The sequence below is a fragment of the Erpetoichthys calabaricus genome, chromosome 1 (genome assembly GCF_900747795.2).
Source record: "Erpetoichthys calabaricus chromosome 1, fErpCal1.3, whole genome shotgun sequence".
NCBI classification, from domain to species: Eukaryota; Metazoa; Chordata; class Cladistia; order Polypteriformes; family Polypteridae; genus Erpetoichthys; species Erpetoichthys calabaricus.
This window is the reverse complement of record NC_041394.2, coordinates 78,715,390-78,729,777: the sequence shown is the minus strand read 5'-3', so window position 1 is coordinate 78,729,777 and position 14,388 is coordinate 78,715,390. Positions and strand designations below refer to the sequence as shown.

The window sequence follows — 14,388 nt, the reverse complement described above, 5'->3', positions numbered from 1 at the left end:
AGGGCGCGCACACACCAAGCACACATTAGGGACAATTTTAGAATCGTCAATCCACCTAACCTGCATGTCTTTGGACTGTGGGAGGAAACCGGAGTACCCAGAGGAAACCCACGCAGACACGGGGAGAACATGCAAACTCCACGCAGGGAGAACCCGGGAAGTGAACCCGGGTCTCCTAACTGCGAGGCAGCAGCGCTACCCACTGCACCACCATGCCGCTCATGTCACTAATTACCACGCTAAATAAATTTTCCTCTTTTTATTCAAATTACAGCATTGATTTAAAAGCCAATGCACGTGTTTAGTACAAGTCAGTGGAGCTTTAGGTTAAGGCCATTTATTGGGGTTATTTGACTGTCTGATGTGGTCTTTCATACATGATGCAAGTGTGGCATATTTGCAATGCACCTCCTTTTCTTATGTTTTAGGTGTTTCTCTCTGTTTCCTATTAATATTGTTAATTCCCCTTTTCACTTTAAGCTAAAATTCCCATCTTTAGCTTCAGGGATTGAATATAATGGATTAAAGCAAAAAGCGGGTCAGAGAGATTTGCCACATTCAGGTTGCTATGCAGTGTGTGTTTGTTTTTGCCATGGTGGCAGTCATAGCATTGATAACCTTTGTTATCCCCTGTGCTGGCAAGTGGTCAACCTCCCCCATATCTTTCTCTCTTTCATGTAAAATTTTTATTTTAACACCTTTTTACACTCCAATGATGGCAGGTGATTTGAGTAAAGTAAGTATTGGGGAGTACATCTACAGTATCAATTGTGCAGGCATTTTATATGCTAATTTTTATTTTACTGTGTAGAACTGAGATCTAAAAATTACTGGAAGGTTAATGGGGAATTATTAACAAATATTATATATTATAGCTTCTGGTTACAGGATACCTTGATCAGATAAACCTGAAGTATGAAAGAACTGAACATTTCTTATCTCATAATTATCATGCATCCTCTTCAAGCAATGAAGTGAATGCACATAGTGTTATCATATTTCATCCTCTAGAAGCATCATACTGCACCCCTGGTATGGGTGTCATCCTTGATTCCTGCTGCTATAAATGAGAACAAAATACATTTAGATCACTTTCTGTGCCTCCTAATAACTCCTTATTCTGTATTGTGTACTAGCAATCTTTAACACTAAATATCCATTGACACCTCTGGACCGTCTTCTGGTCTAACTGTACTTCCTTTTTCCTTTAGTGTAGATTCATTCTTAATTTAGCCTTTATATGCTTTAAATTACAATCCATAAAGTGAATGTTCATGTAATTACAAGATATGTTGGATTTATTTTTTTTTTTTTTTCCTGTCCTAAGAAGTTGCGGTGTTACTGATGGTCCATATCCCTACATATTTAATTTTACTTAAGCTGCCTTAAATGGAGCCATTTACGCTATAACTCCCTGTAGGAAGATCTAATTGCTTTCTCATTAATATAGTCTTATTACTTTAATCCTTCCATTTTTCAGATAATTTCTTCTAGTCAGTACAACCATATGCATAAATATTTAAAAAGACATCTGCTGCTTTGAGAAGATCCCAGCTTTCTATCACTAATATGCCAGTTAACATAGCAAAGATATGTTAAAGGAATCCTTACATAAAGTTAGATGGTTTAATTAAATGGTGCCTTTTAGAAATATATTGTTTATTTTTTTGCAACCCAAATAAACTGTTCCCAGATACTGGATGTGGGTATCTGTTACTCGTTTCAGTAGTAGTAAATTATACAGATGTACATTTTTGTCCCCTAAAATACAGCCATTTTGCCTTTTAAAGTGTTTCACTATTAATCTGTAGTGCATCTCAGAATTACCAGTGCACCTCCAAGAAGATGATAACCTAAATAGTATGCATATGCATCTTTTTAAATAACGTTAGACCTCAGTGTTTAAATTTGGGTTACTTATTTATTTTCCCTTTTATATTTCTCATTATTAACGCCTGTTGTAATGGTTTTAGAATTTGCAAATCCTTTTAAAGACCTAACATTAATTGTGTAGATAGGTTCTAACTCTTACAGTGTAGAAAATGAACACTTATTGACTTCACAGAGGATGAAGGATTTAAATGAGTGAAAGTGGGCAGGGGGTTACAGTTGGGGAGTGGGAATATTCTGTTTTCATCAAAAAAATAAATAAAAATAAAAAAAACATTCAAGGTTGAGTCTTAGCATTAAACTTCAAACCATGAATACCCCCCATATAAAGAGCAGCTTCTGTTGTAGAGGTTGTTCTGCTATCTATGTTCAGACAAAAAAAAATTCCCAGGTTGGAGGTCTCTTTCACTCACCCTGGAGAGAAGGAATGTAAAAGTAGTGCCTTTTTTTATAAACATTTTTAAAAAGCTTGTTTTGAAGGATGTTATTACGTGTTCATTTTTCTGGGTGTTTGCCTTTTGAGCTGTCCCTGGGTGTTCTCTTTTCTTTCCTTTTTTTTCTTTTCTTTCACCCTTAGTGGAAAAGCAAGTGCTAAAGAATTAACCTGCAGACTTGGCAACAGGAGGATTGTCATGCATTGCAATGTCCTATGAGACTCAAAGATGTTTAGTAAAAAATCTTTAAGAATAATTCAGTTAAGAAGTACCTTCATTCTGTGTAATAATGGTTAATGGGAAATAAATGTATAAGCAAAAATCTTTCTGCTGCCTCAGTCATGTCCTTCAGCACATAAACCAGAAACCCAAGAAATAGCAAAGTGGTCCCCTAGAGCAGTTGTAGGTGGTTTCTTTATTTTTTAAAATTGTTTTATACAATTAAAATATATTACCTTTTAGTCTGTCAGTGCCAAGTGGGCAATCACCCTTTTCATGGTAGAGTTCACTTTAAGTACTCCACTTTCCAAATGCTGGGAGATGAAGGTGTTAATTTTAATCCATACTCTTGCTTTGAGGTTTGCAGCGCATGATTGCTATGCTGTTATTTCCTTGGCATTCAGTTTACACCCCCACAGCCACCCACCCCTTATGATGAAAAAGCTCAAAATATCTATATCTCTTTTTCTCTGCTTTACACATTGGGGTTCCTCCTTTCTTCTTTACTGGTGGTCCTTGTGTGTTGAAGTGTTGGATGCTGTGCAGAGCCTGACCCCTCTGTTTAGCAGTGCCACTCTGGTAGGTGCATTTGGTGAGCTATAGTACTCCGGGAGCTTGCAAAGCCAAGCCGATCTCCACTCCCTGCTCAATCTTTATCCTCTGAAACAATTCCATTTTCTCTCAGTGTTTTGCACAATCTTCTGTCCTCCACCCTGCCACTCCATGAGACTATTTTGGCTGTAGATGCTGCAAAAACACCCAAAAACGTTTTGAAGCCAAATTCCAGCAGCCTTCTTTGCCACCTCTCCTTCTGTCTGCCAAACAGCAGGGTTTCTTTCTCGGTGCTGTAGATGGCATCAAAAGATCATTCTTCTCTCTCTTTTTTGTGCAGTGCTTTCTCAGCATGCTGCGTAGTTTGTACCTCCGCTAATCTTCCAGGCAGAAATCAGTCTGGCACAGAGCAATGTGTCCAATTCATTCGTCTGGGAGTTATCGCGGAAGGCCGGTCAGATTTTTAGTTTAAAAGAAAACAGAGAAGCCGTACCTCGCAGTTGAACAGTTGAACTCATAATTTCTAAGCCCACAGCAGAATGTATAAGAGAGGTTGTCTTAATCCTTTTAAAACCGTAACCTGCAAAGCAAGGAGGAAGAGAGTTTTATCCATTTTGCCCCTCTGTTAGTATTGTAAAAATGACTCATTTACACCAGGCAAAAGCAACTCTTGAAACTGTTTCCATGTAAAATGCAGGCTTCCAAGTAGTTTTATTAATATGTCTGTCATTCAGGGTTTGAAAGAAGAGGGACATTTAAAAATAACTAGGCTCCTCTTTTACAGGCTCTTTTTTCCTCTCTCTTAGTCATCTTCTCAGATCCATGACCCACTTCTCATGAAGTAGCAGCATCCTTTTTTTTTTTTTTTGGTTTTAAAATTCTTTTACTTGTAAATGCCTAAGAGATCCCAAGGTGATAGAGCTCAGCATCAAACCAGAGCCAGAAGCAATCGGCTGGATCGACGTAAAGCAAGAATCCTTTAATAAGAGTATTTGTTTTGCATGCAGCTCTAGAGGAGGCTTGAAAAGCAAAAGGAACCTTTTAACTGCAAATCAATCCTACAGCTGCCATTCAGTCTTCCATCTTCAAGCTGTATCCATTATTATTTGTAAGCTGTTTTAATTCCAAGGTGTAGACGGAGAGGGGTACAACTGCAATTTTACTTGCAGATCTGAAACACTATGTAGCGGATCGCAGTGGAGAAGAAAAGAGAGGGAGGGGAGAGCGAGCGAGAAGGATGGGGTGGAGAGAGGGAGAGTGAGCGAGCGAAAGAGAGAGAGAGAGAGAGATGCACAGTGGAATGAAGAAGGGGTGGGGGGAGGATTGGAGAATGAGTAAATAAATGATCTTTTGAATGCGGAGGGAAAGGGCATCTTCTTAACAGAGTGCCTCTTCATCCTCAGGATTATACCATAGCACAACTCCTTAAAATGTAGATAGTAGCTTAATTAAAGGTGTAGGTGGAAAGAAACTAATGCGCTTGATGATCCTTTGTTTTTTTGTATAGAGACCATACTATAATGCAGCAGTCTGATCTGAGCTAAGCAGTCTCTTCATTTCTTCAGTAGTTTAATTTTTTGGATACTACTCACATGTGCTTGATTTTTTTCATGTAAATACCTTAAGTGTACATCCTTTGCAGTACCACAGACCCTGCTTGAGAGCCATCAGATTTCCTTTTCCTGGATGACAACTTCTAATATTTTCCATAGAAGCCACCGACAGTCTTTACCTCTGAGTATCCAACACTGGGAGTGGTGAAGTCTGTGGTTGGATAGTTGTGTCATAACTGATTGATTAAAAGCACAAGGTAGACTTCCTGAACCTTTTGATTTAATCAAGGTGCTGTAGTTCCTGATTTGCTTTTGCAATGCACCTGCCTGTTTCATTGAAATTGTTTTTAACCAATTGGGGTGTTGTTCTTGTGTGACCAGTCACTGATGTGTTTTACATCTAATACAACACAAAGAAACATTTTATTTGTTGAGGTTGTTTGTTCAGCAGCACAGTTTTTAAATATTACAATGAGTACCTTATGGTGTTTTTCAGAAATAGATTAAATAATTAATATGGAGAATCAGCAGGTGAAAGGGGTAATAACACAAAAATATCTTAAATTAGAGGAACCTTGCCTTTTGTTCCATTTGAGATTTTATTTTTTACTGATGGATAAAATTCAGATGTAAAGTTTATTTGTAAATGCTTGTGCCCGTTGGATCGAAACCAAATACTACATTGGCATGTATTTTTCAGCAAAGATTAGCTGCCAGTTTTCATCTTCACATCCTACTATATGTGATTCAGAAAGTATATGTCAGGTTGGACTTTTTTTTTTCTTTTTGTAATAAGTACATATACTTAAGTATGGTAGAAAATTTACCCTCTCAACACAAACTTTAACAATATTTGTTAAATGTGGTTAACAGCTATGGTTTTCCAAAACTACAACTGTGAAACATTCAGTGTTCAATAAATTTATTTATTGCTATAGACCCAAAGCCGCATAGCTTTGTATGTATACCTTGCAACACTGATGTGCATTTGTTGGAGTCCAAACAAGAACTGAATCACTGTTGTAAAGATGTTGGCTTTAAATGCCAAGACCGGAAGTTATATAAGGAACTGGAGTGTGGCATGCTCCTGGGCGCCAGAACCGGAAGTGATGTTTTCAAGGATGACAGGTTTTCCTGTGTTTTGGTCTGCAGAGATAACAGAAGAAGGTTTAGCGCGCCCCAACACCCCCTGGCCTGGCATAGAATTATCCTCACTTGGTCCATACAGCTTCCTCCTACTCGCTCGTGTGTGACAATGTGTATGTGTGTATATGTACTGTATGTGTATATGTGTGGACAGGACAGGAAAGTAACACACGGTATGACAGTACAGGTAATTGTTGAAATTCTTTCAAGGTATGACAAGTACCTTTTGCTTTTTCCTTTTCCATGGTGTTGTAGTATGACAAACACAAGACCTTGGTTAAACAAGCCTTAACTGTTTGTGTGGTGTAAGGTTACATGGCATGATGTGTGGGCGTACAAGTCAAGAAAGGTTTTTCTTAAGCTATTTAACTTACTGGACCGGCCTCATCTGGAGACCTGTGTATAAGAATTAAAAAGAGGAAAATGTAGAAGCTCAGCAAAAAAAAAAAACAATAGCCCCCTTTTCTACAAATTTCTTCAAAACCATTAACCCAGATTATCTCGTCTGAAGTTTAACATGATATCACTAGATATAAGGGTACAGAAAAACACATGCATTACACTCAGCCATTCGTATTAAGTTTAACAAAACAAGAGCAATTTTATTATGTGTTGGCAGAAAGGTCAAAACTAATGTGGCAAGTACATTACTTGATTAAAATCTCTTTAAAAAAAAAAAAAAAAAAAAAAAAAAAAAAAAAAAAAGAAAAAAGTAATAATCCCTTGAATACTCTGCAAACAAACTGAAGTATTTCCACTTATGATTTTTGTCTGTTAGTTTATAGGTTAAAAAAAAAATCTTACTTGTAAAATTGTTTTTGAAGTGTCTTGGACTTAAATATTAGGAACACATTGTTGCCACCATCAATGAATGCAATTTTTTCTGAGTGAGACAATATTTTGACACTGGAAAAAAATCTTTCAAGGAGACCATTTTTCTACTGTCATTTTAAAACTGATTTGTAGTAGTGGAGTTATGTGGCACTGCGTGTAGGGGGAAAAAAAATCTCCTTAATCTGATTCGTACGCTGATGAAAACTGATATGAACATAAGATTTTTTTTGGACCTAAATCCACAATAATAGTGTCCTTTTTTTGTTTTTTTTTAACCTGGTGTTCCTCTTGATTTGCTGTTGGTAAAAATCCTAAAATGACATAAATGCCAATATGGCCATCAGTTTCTAGATATTGCCCAGACACCACCAGTCGGAGATCACATCTTTATACAAAACAGGTTTCTTTATTTCCTCAGTTCTCCAACACAACAACACAGTGCCTCTAGCCCCAGTCACCTTTCTCCTGGGCCTTTCTCTCTTACCGTCCCTGGGCCACCTGTCCTCTCTCTCCAGGAGCCTCGCCCTGCTCCTGCTCCCGACTCCAGCTCTCTGATAGGAGGGAGGCGGCCCCATTTATCCTCACCCAGATGAGCTCCAGGTGCTCTACCTGACGTCATGTCCTGGTGTGGCGGAAGCGTCAGGAGAGCACCCGGAAGCACTCCACGTGACCCTGGAAGGATTATTCCTCCATGGGTGTGGCGGAAGTAAATAAGTCCCGGGCTCCATGAGGCTCGGGGCGCCCCCTGGTGGTGGATGTGGGCCTTCATGGACTTGAGCCTCCCTTCTCCCCTTCCATGGCCCTCTTCTGCTCCAGGACGGTTGCCCCCTCGTGGCCCGGAGGACAAATATGCCACCTCTCGGTCCCTCCAGGCATCCCGGCCGGGTCTGACCCTCAACCATGTACGATATTGCCCCATCATCAGTGAAGACTCGTCGGGCGGAGCGGCCCATCCCGCGAGGGCAGGCTCCCAACAAAGCAGGTCCTACGGCTCGTCCAGGGCCCGGTCCTGCAACATAGATAGAAAAGGGGGCAGAGACGCTGCCTGGACGTGATCCCCTGGCATCCCTCTGTGCTGTGCACTGGCAGCGCTCCTCCCGTCTACCGGCACCCCACGACTTGCCTTTTTGGCACCCCCTCCGCAGGTTCCATGGTCCTTTTGTTGGGACCACTCGCACACCAGATGTCCCCACTGGCTTTGGGGCTTCCCTCTGCACCCGCAGAGGCCTGCCCGTCTCCGTACATGAGCTTACGGGCTCACGTCACACTTTGTGTGACGACCCTGCTTCATTCCTCGGGCCCTTCCTTTTCTTCTGGGGTGCCCTGACAGCTTGAGTCTCCCTACGGGAAAGGAAGATACCCCTCGCCGTCTGCACCCATGTGGATCGACTTACAGCTGATGCTGGCGCCGGCGGTGGTGCACTAGGACCCACGGCACTCATCAGCCGGCCTCTAGGCACCACCCCTCCCAGGCGATCAGCCCTTCTCGTCTCCTCCACTGTCGGAACGGCGGCTACTCCTTCACCGGAACTGCACAATACTGGGAAACGTTCGCTCGCCTTTCCTTTTATATTTACGACGCAAGTCCCAGTCACCTGCGTCGCCACGAACCTCCTGCCAGAGAATCCGATCCCGCGTTCCTCCGCCCCCTGACATAACGCGACCGCCGTCATCTTTAACTGGACTAAACGGTCTCAAAGGTCGTGCATCACCTGTAAAACACACTCGATGGACCAAAGGGAATCCTCTGGCTCATGCCGAGTCACAGGCACAAAGGGAACGTTAGCCGTCGAAGGACTTACCGGTTCGTCGGTCCTGATCGCCGGCTGCGCTCCCTGGAGCTCTCCTCCGGGTTTCCTCTGGCCCTCCCCTAGCTCGAGATGGACGTTCCTTCGTCCCTCCTCTATCCAATCATCGGCGGGCACACAAGACACGCCGTCCAATCCCTTGCCTGTCACAGGGATGGACTTCCGGTCCGCCACCGTCTTCTCCCTTCTCCTGAGGGGCTGACAAGACCTGCTACCGCTCCTCTGTCGTGGTCTCTCGAGACGCTGCGGATCCTCCTTTCCTTCAAGTGCCACTGTCCCGGCCTCGCTGGACGGATCGACACAGCCTGGCCGGCGATGCGGACCCAGGCAGCCCCAACCTGTAACACAGACGCCAGCCTCGGCACAGCCGACCCTCGCGAGCCGACTGTCGCCGGGTCTGGGACTTACCTCCTGGATCCCATCGTTTGGATTACTACGGAGGCTGCTGGCCGTATCCATGGCTGTGCCGATCCCGATCCTCACGGGAACAGCTACTACTGGTAAGTCCGCAGCGCTCGGGTCTCCCTGTTGGCTGTATTCCCCCCCGGGTGGGAGACGGTGCTTTGGCGAACCTCTCGCGGCCCCTGGGTGATCCGCGAGTAGTCCGCGGTGCGCGTGCGGGCCACATCCATGCGGCGCGTGTGTGTGGTGGACTGAGGTTCCGGGCAGCTCACAAAATATTTATAATTCGGATTCCCTGCCTTGGAACAGGCAGGAAGCCCCACGTTGGGCACCATTGTGATATTTGCCCAGACACCGGCCGGTCGGACACCACATCTTTATACAAAACAGGTTTCTTTATTTCCTCAGTTCTCCAACACAACAACACAGTGCCTCTAGCCCCAGTCACCTTTCTCTCTCTCTTAACATCCCTGGGCCACCTGTCCTCTCTCTCCAGGAGCCTCGTCCTGCTCCTGCTCCCGACTCCAGCCCTCTGATAGGAGGGAGGCGGCCCCATTTATCCTCACCCAGATGAGCTCCAGGTGCTCTACCTGACGTCACGTCCTGGTGTGGCGAAAGCATCAGGAGAGCACCTGGAAGCACTCCGGGTGGCCCTGGAAGGATCGTCTTCCATGGGTGTGGCAGAAGTAAATCAGTCCCAGGCTCCATGAGGCTCGGGGCGCCCCCTGGCGGTGGATATGGGCCGCAACAGACTTGAGCCTCCCTGCTCCCCTTCCGTGGCCCTCTTCTGCTCCAGGACGGTTGCCCCCTCGTGGCCCGGAGGACAAATATGCCACCTCTCGGCCCCTCCAGGTGTCCCAGCCGGGTCTGACCCTCAGCCATGTACGACAATACCTATAATAATGGTAATGTTAAAAGTATAATCATTGATTATTTTGTACATGGGAGAATGTTTTAATAGGAATATTTTTTTTCTTTTATATTTAAAAAAATGTGCAGGTGAGGGCTTCAATAACTGACATTCTGTAAAATTGAGCTAAACACACAAATGTTTTTGTGTTATGTAAAGGTACATTTCTCTGTTAAACACATTTTTTCATTCCCTGTCAATACTAATGGCTGTTTCTCATTTTTCAGTGTCCAGTTTTTTATATTATATATACATCAAAATACTGTCATTACAATGCTAACAGACTAACATTTTTAGAGCATCCTTGTCTTGAAGGATTTAAATTAGCTTTTAGCTATTGTTGTTTTTGTTTTAGTTTATACAAATTTGACAAATCCATGTTTGTTCTGTATACTTCATAATTGCAGTGAAAGAAATTGTTCACATACAACCCAATGACGAAACAGAGTGCAATTGGCCTAAAATAATGATGCATCCAATGCACAACCTCATTTGAAAGCTAATACTTTATGTAATTATGGTTTCAAACAACTGGTTCCCTAACAGACAATTTATAAACTTCTAGCACTCATTTCCAGATTTCATTGAATTACAACTATACTGCATTGATTTTAATATTCTTGTCATCACTTGCAATAATATTAAAAGTATCAGCCTTTAGAAATAAGGTTATGGTCACATTTGAAATCAATTCATTTAGTCACGAGGTCTGACGTGTGATTAGTTTTTAATTCATTTTGTAACAATATTGTCACATGTAAATAGTGTCTTATTTTTTTTTCCTTCATTTTTCAATACTGTACCTAAAATCAACTCAATATTCTTTGCAGATTAAGGAACATTTATTACTGTGCTTTGTATAAGAAAATACTTAATATTAGATATACTTCCCTTTAATTAGAGAACATCATGCTTGCAATCAGCATCTTCAAAGCAGTATTCTTGTATTAGCAATTTTCACATGAAAGCTTTTGATCCCTGCATCTTCAGCATTTTCTGGTTTTCTGCAGAGTGAAAGATATACAGTAGGTCCTAGAGAAGAACCTATGTATTGTGTGAAGAAGGGTAAATGCCTTTTTCATTCTTGTCTGCAATGTTTCAAAAATTACATTCATGGGATTTAGTTTTGCATCCAAAAAATCCTCTTGACTTGCCGATTAGCCACTTTCTAATTCAGTATTCTGATTTCTCTCATTTTAAGTTTGTGTTCATTTCATAAGCATTTCATAAATTGTGATTTTTTCCTTTCAGTACTCACTTAAAATAAGAATCAATGGTATGATTAACTGCACTACGTTTTGATGGTTATTCATTATTTAATTGCCTTTACAACCTCAAACCTTCATAATTCATTTTCTTCTAAATTTTCTTCTTAAATACTGAAAGACATTAAGTGGAGAGAAATTGTGTTTTTATGCCTAAAGAACCTAATTACATCTACTTGTATCAATTTAAAGCATTTCAAACGTATCCCTTTCAATATTTTCGGGGTGCCTAGAACATATGGAAGTTGTGATTCAGCTGATGATGGAGGCATGTGAAGGAAAGGGAGACCTGGTTGTGCTGTGGCTTGATCTTGTCAACACACATGGCTAAATACTCCACAAGCTGGTTAAAACTACTCTAGAGAGATACCCTGTACCCAGCAAGACCAAGGACCTTATCCTGAACTACTATAGGAACTTCAGGCATAGTCACAAATGGGAACATCTGATGGGGACTGGCTTGAAAAAAGGGATCATAACTGGATGTACCATCTGTTATTCCCTTCTCCCTTGCCATGGCCATGGTGGTCAAGGCAGCTGAGGCTGAGTGCAGAGGCCCACTGTCCAAGACTGGCACTCATCAGCCTCCCAACAGAGCATTCATAGACAACCTAACTGTCACCACTACATTAGTGGCAGGTGGATTCTCCAGGGAATGGAGAAGCCCATCTCTTGGGCAAGAATGAGCTTCAAATCAGCAAAATCCAAGGTATAGATCCTGAAGAGGGGAAAGGTGGGGGACAAGTTTTGCTTTTTTGTCAATGGCATTACAATACCATCCGTCACAGAGAAACCAGTCATAAGCCTAGGCAAGTTCTTAGACGGTAGCCTTAGAGACAACAGTGCTTATCCAAACAACAATCAAAAACCTTGAGACTGCGAAACACAGTAGACAAATCTGGCTTACAGTACCTGGCTGGTTGGTTATACCAACATGGCATCTTGCCTGGTGTGCTCTGGCCTCAGCTTGTGTACGAGGTGACTATATATGCTGTGGAGAGGAAGATCGGGTCTACCACTCTGTTTAAGCAGTGCAGCACTGTATAGGAGCAGCACTAAGCGGCAGCTCCCAATAATCAGCCTTAAAGAGGAGTTTAAAGTGTTGCGAATAAGAAAGGCACTGTTCTATCTGGAATCCAGGGACTCTAGAGTGGTATCGGCAGACATCATGGTACAGACAGTTAGGAAGTGGAGAGCCAAGGAAGATCTAGAGTCTCAGCTGAGACATAAGGCTCTGGTGTGCGATTTGGCATCAGGGCAGGAGGGTTTGAGAGCGATCCACAACCTTGTTACGAAAAAGCCCATAGCAAGGACAAACACCATCTGGTCCTGGAGTAGATTTGACTGGGAACAGGAGAACCATAAAGTCACCATAGAGGCTGCGGAGACAGCCTCCAGGTTGCTTTGGATCTGGAGGTCTGAATAATGGGTGGTTTGCTGCTGGGGCACAAGCCAGGGCCTGATCAATCTAATCACCTGAGCAAGGGTGTTTGATGTTGCAAGGTCCAAAACACCAGATGACCTCTGGGAGCATCACTGATATGTTCCAGCAAAACCTAGGATGTATCTTAAACTAATTCTTAGCAAAAAACTAATAATAGCTGCTGTGTGGAGTTTTTGTGAGATAACCATTGTTGACAATATACTGGTAATTGATATCATTCACAGCTTTCACTGATGAAATAGCTCAGCCACAACAGAGCAACCAGTTCAGATGCTTTGTTCCTACATCCTCTCCAATTTGAGACAAACAAGAAAGGAAGGATATGTTGATAATTCAGTCATAAACTATCTTCTCAAACCTGCATTAAGTCCAGGGTTTTTCCCAATGGAAAAAAGGTCATAAAATGTAAAGATTCCCAGTCTCCGATATTTGGAACTCCTACAACTAAATCCATGATTCTGACGTCACAAATAGAATAGCAGCAACTACGCATTCAGTCTGCTGTTTATAAGTTATATCTGAAACGTTTCATGCTATAAGACAATGTTTTTGTGCAATCATTTATATTGCTCATCCAAAATCAGTACTTAACAATGTCTTAAAGACACTGTGGGATGGTTAATAAAATGTTTATAACATCATAAAAACTCAGCTGTTCTTATCAGTAAAATATGCTTTGTTGAAAACAACTCCTCTTTTTACACTTTCTTCCACTTTTTACTTGTTAGATTGTTTTTCTTTTAAATATTCAGTTTATTCATTGAATGACAATTGACAAAATAACGATCAAAATATTTTAATCTTATTTACAGAATAAGGGGCTGTGTGGCTAGGTCAGGGACTGGGGCCCTTGTTAAAGTCAATGGTCGGATGAATTCAACCCAATATCAACAAATTCTTCAGGATAATGTTCAAGCATCAGTCACAAAGTTGAAGTTACACAGGGGTTGGATATTCCAACAAGACAATGACCCAAAACACAGTTCGAAATCTACAAAGGCATTCATGCAGAGGGAGAAGTACAATGTTCTGGAATGGCCGTTAGTCCCCTGACTTGAATATCATCGAAAATCTATGGGATGATTTGAAGCAGGCTGTCCATGCTCAGCAGCCATCAAGTTTAACTGAACTGGAGAGATTTTGTATGGAAGAATGGTCAAAAATACCTCCATCCAGAATCCAGACACTCATCAAATGCTATAGGAGGTGTCTAGAGGCTGTTATATTTGCAAAAGGAGGCCCAACTAAGTATTGATGTAATATCTCTGTTGGGGTTGCCAAATGTATGCACCTGTATAATTTTGTTATGATGCATATTGCATATTTTCTGTTAATCCAATAAACTTAATGTCACTGCTGAAATACTACTGTTTCCATAAGGCATGTCATATTTAAAGGGAGTTGCTACTTTGAAAGCGCAGCCAATGATAAACAAAAATCCAAAGAATAAAGAGGAGTTCCCAAACTTTTTCATATGACTGTATGTACTGTATATGTGTACTTGTGTGTGTATATGTATGTATGTGTATATATGGGTATATGTGTATATATAATGTGTAAACCGAAGGCAAAGTAATTTGTTAAAGTAACTGTTTTGAATGAAGTCTCGAGACTGTACCTGCCTTCTCTCTACAGTAATAAAGTACCTGTATTTTCCTGTATAAACCTGGACTCTCCTCCCTGTCTCTCATGCATCTCTGTGATCCAAGCTTGACAATAATGTATAAAAATACAGCGCTACTTAAACTGACAAAAATATTTTATTTGAAAATGAGACATTAGATGTATTTTAATATAAATACAGTCAAGAAAATAGAGAATGAAAATGAAACGTTAGATGAAGGCATGGTTCTGAATGTTTCACCACATTTTTTCTTCATTGCGTAATCAACTTTTTCCAGGATTGTTCATTTTTCTTTCAGTTTAAATTG

General features: G+C 41.5%; 2 protein-coding genes across 4 annotated transcripts in view; one reads left to right on the top strand and one right to left on the bottom strand.

Annotated features, from left to right (window-relative positions):
- pcxa (pyruvate carboxylase a) overlaps positions 1-14,388 on the top strand; it is a 725,880-nt gene that overhangs the window by 379,854 nt on the left and 331,638 nt on the right. The window lies entirely within an intron of this gene.
- Positions 1-14,388, bottom strand: part of LOC127525812 (leucine-rich repeat and fibronectin type-III domain-containing protein 2-like) — a 170,292-nt gene that overhangs the window by 32,374 nt on the left and 123,530 nt on the right. Inside the window, exon 1 of one of the 2 annotated variants that reach the window (XM_028802454.2) lies at positions 2,780-4,306. The exons of the other annotated variant lie outside the window; for it this stretch is intronic. The gene's annotated coding sequence lies outside the window, so the exon portion shown is untranslated. Of the gene's footprint in view, positions 1-2,779; positions 4,307-14,388 lie in introns of those variants that run through there. 2 annotated transcript variants of the gene reach the window in all.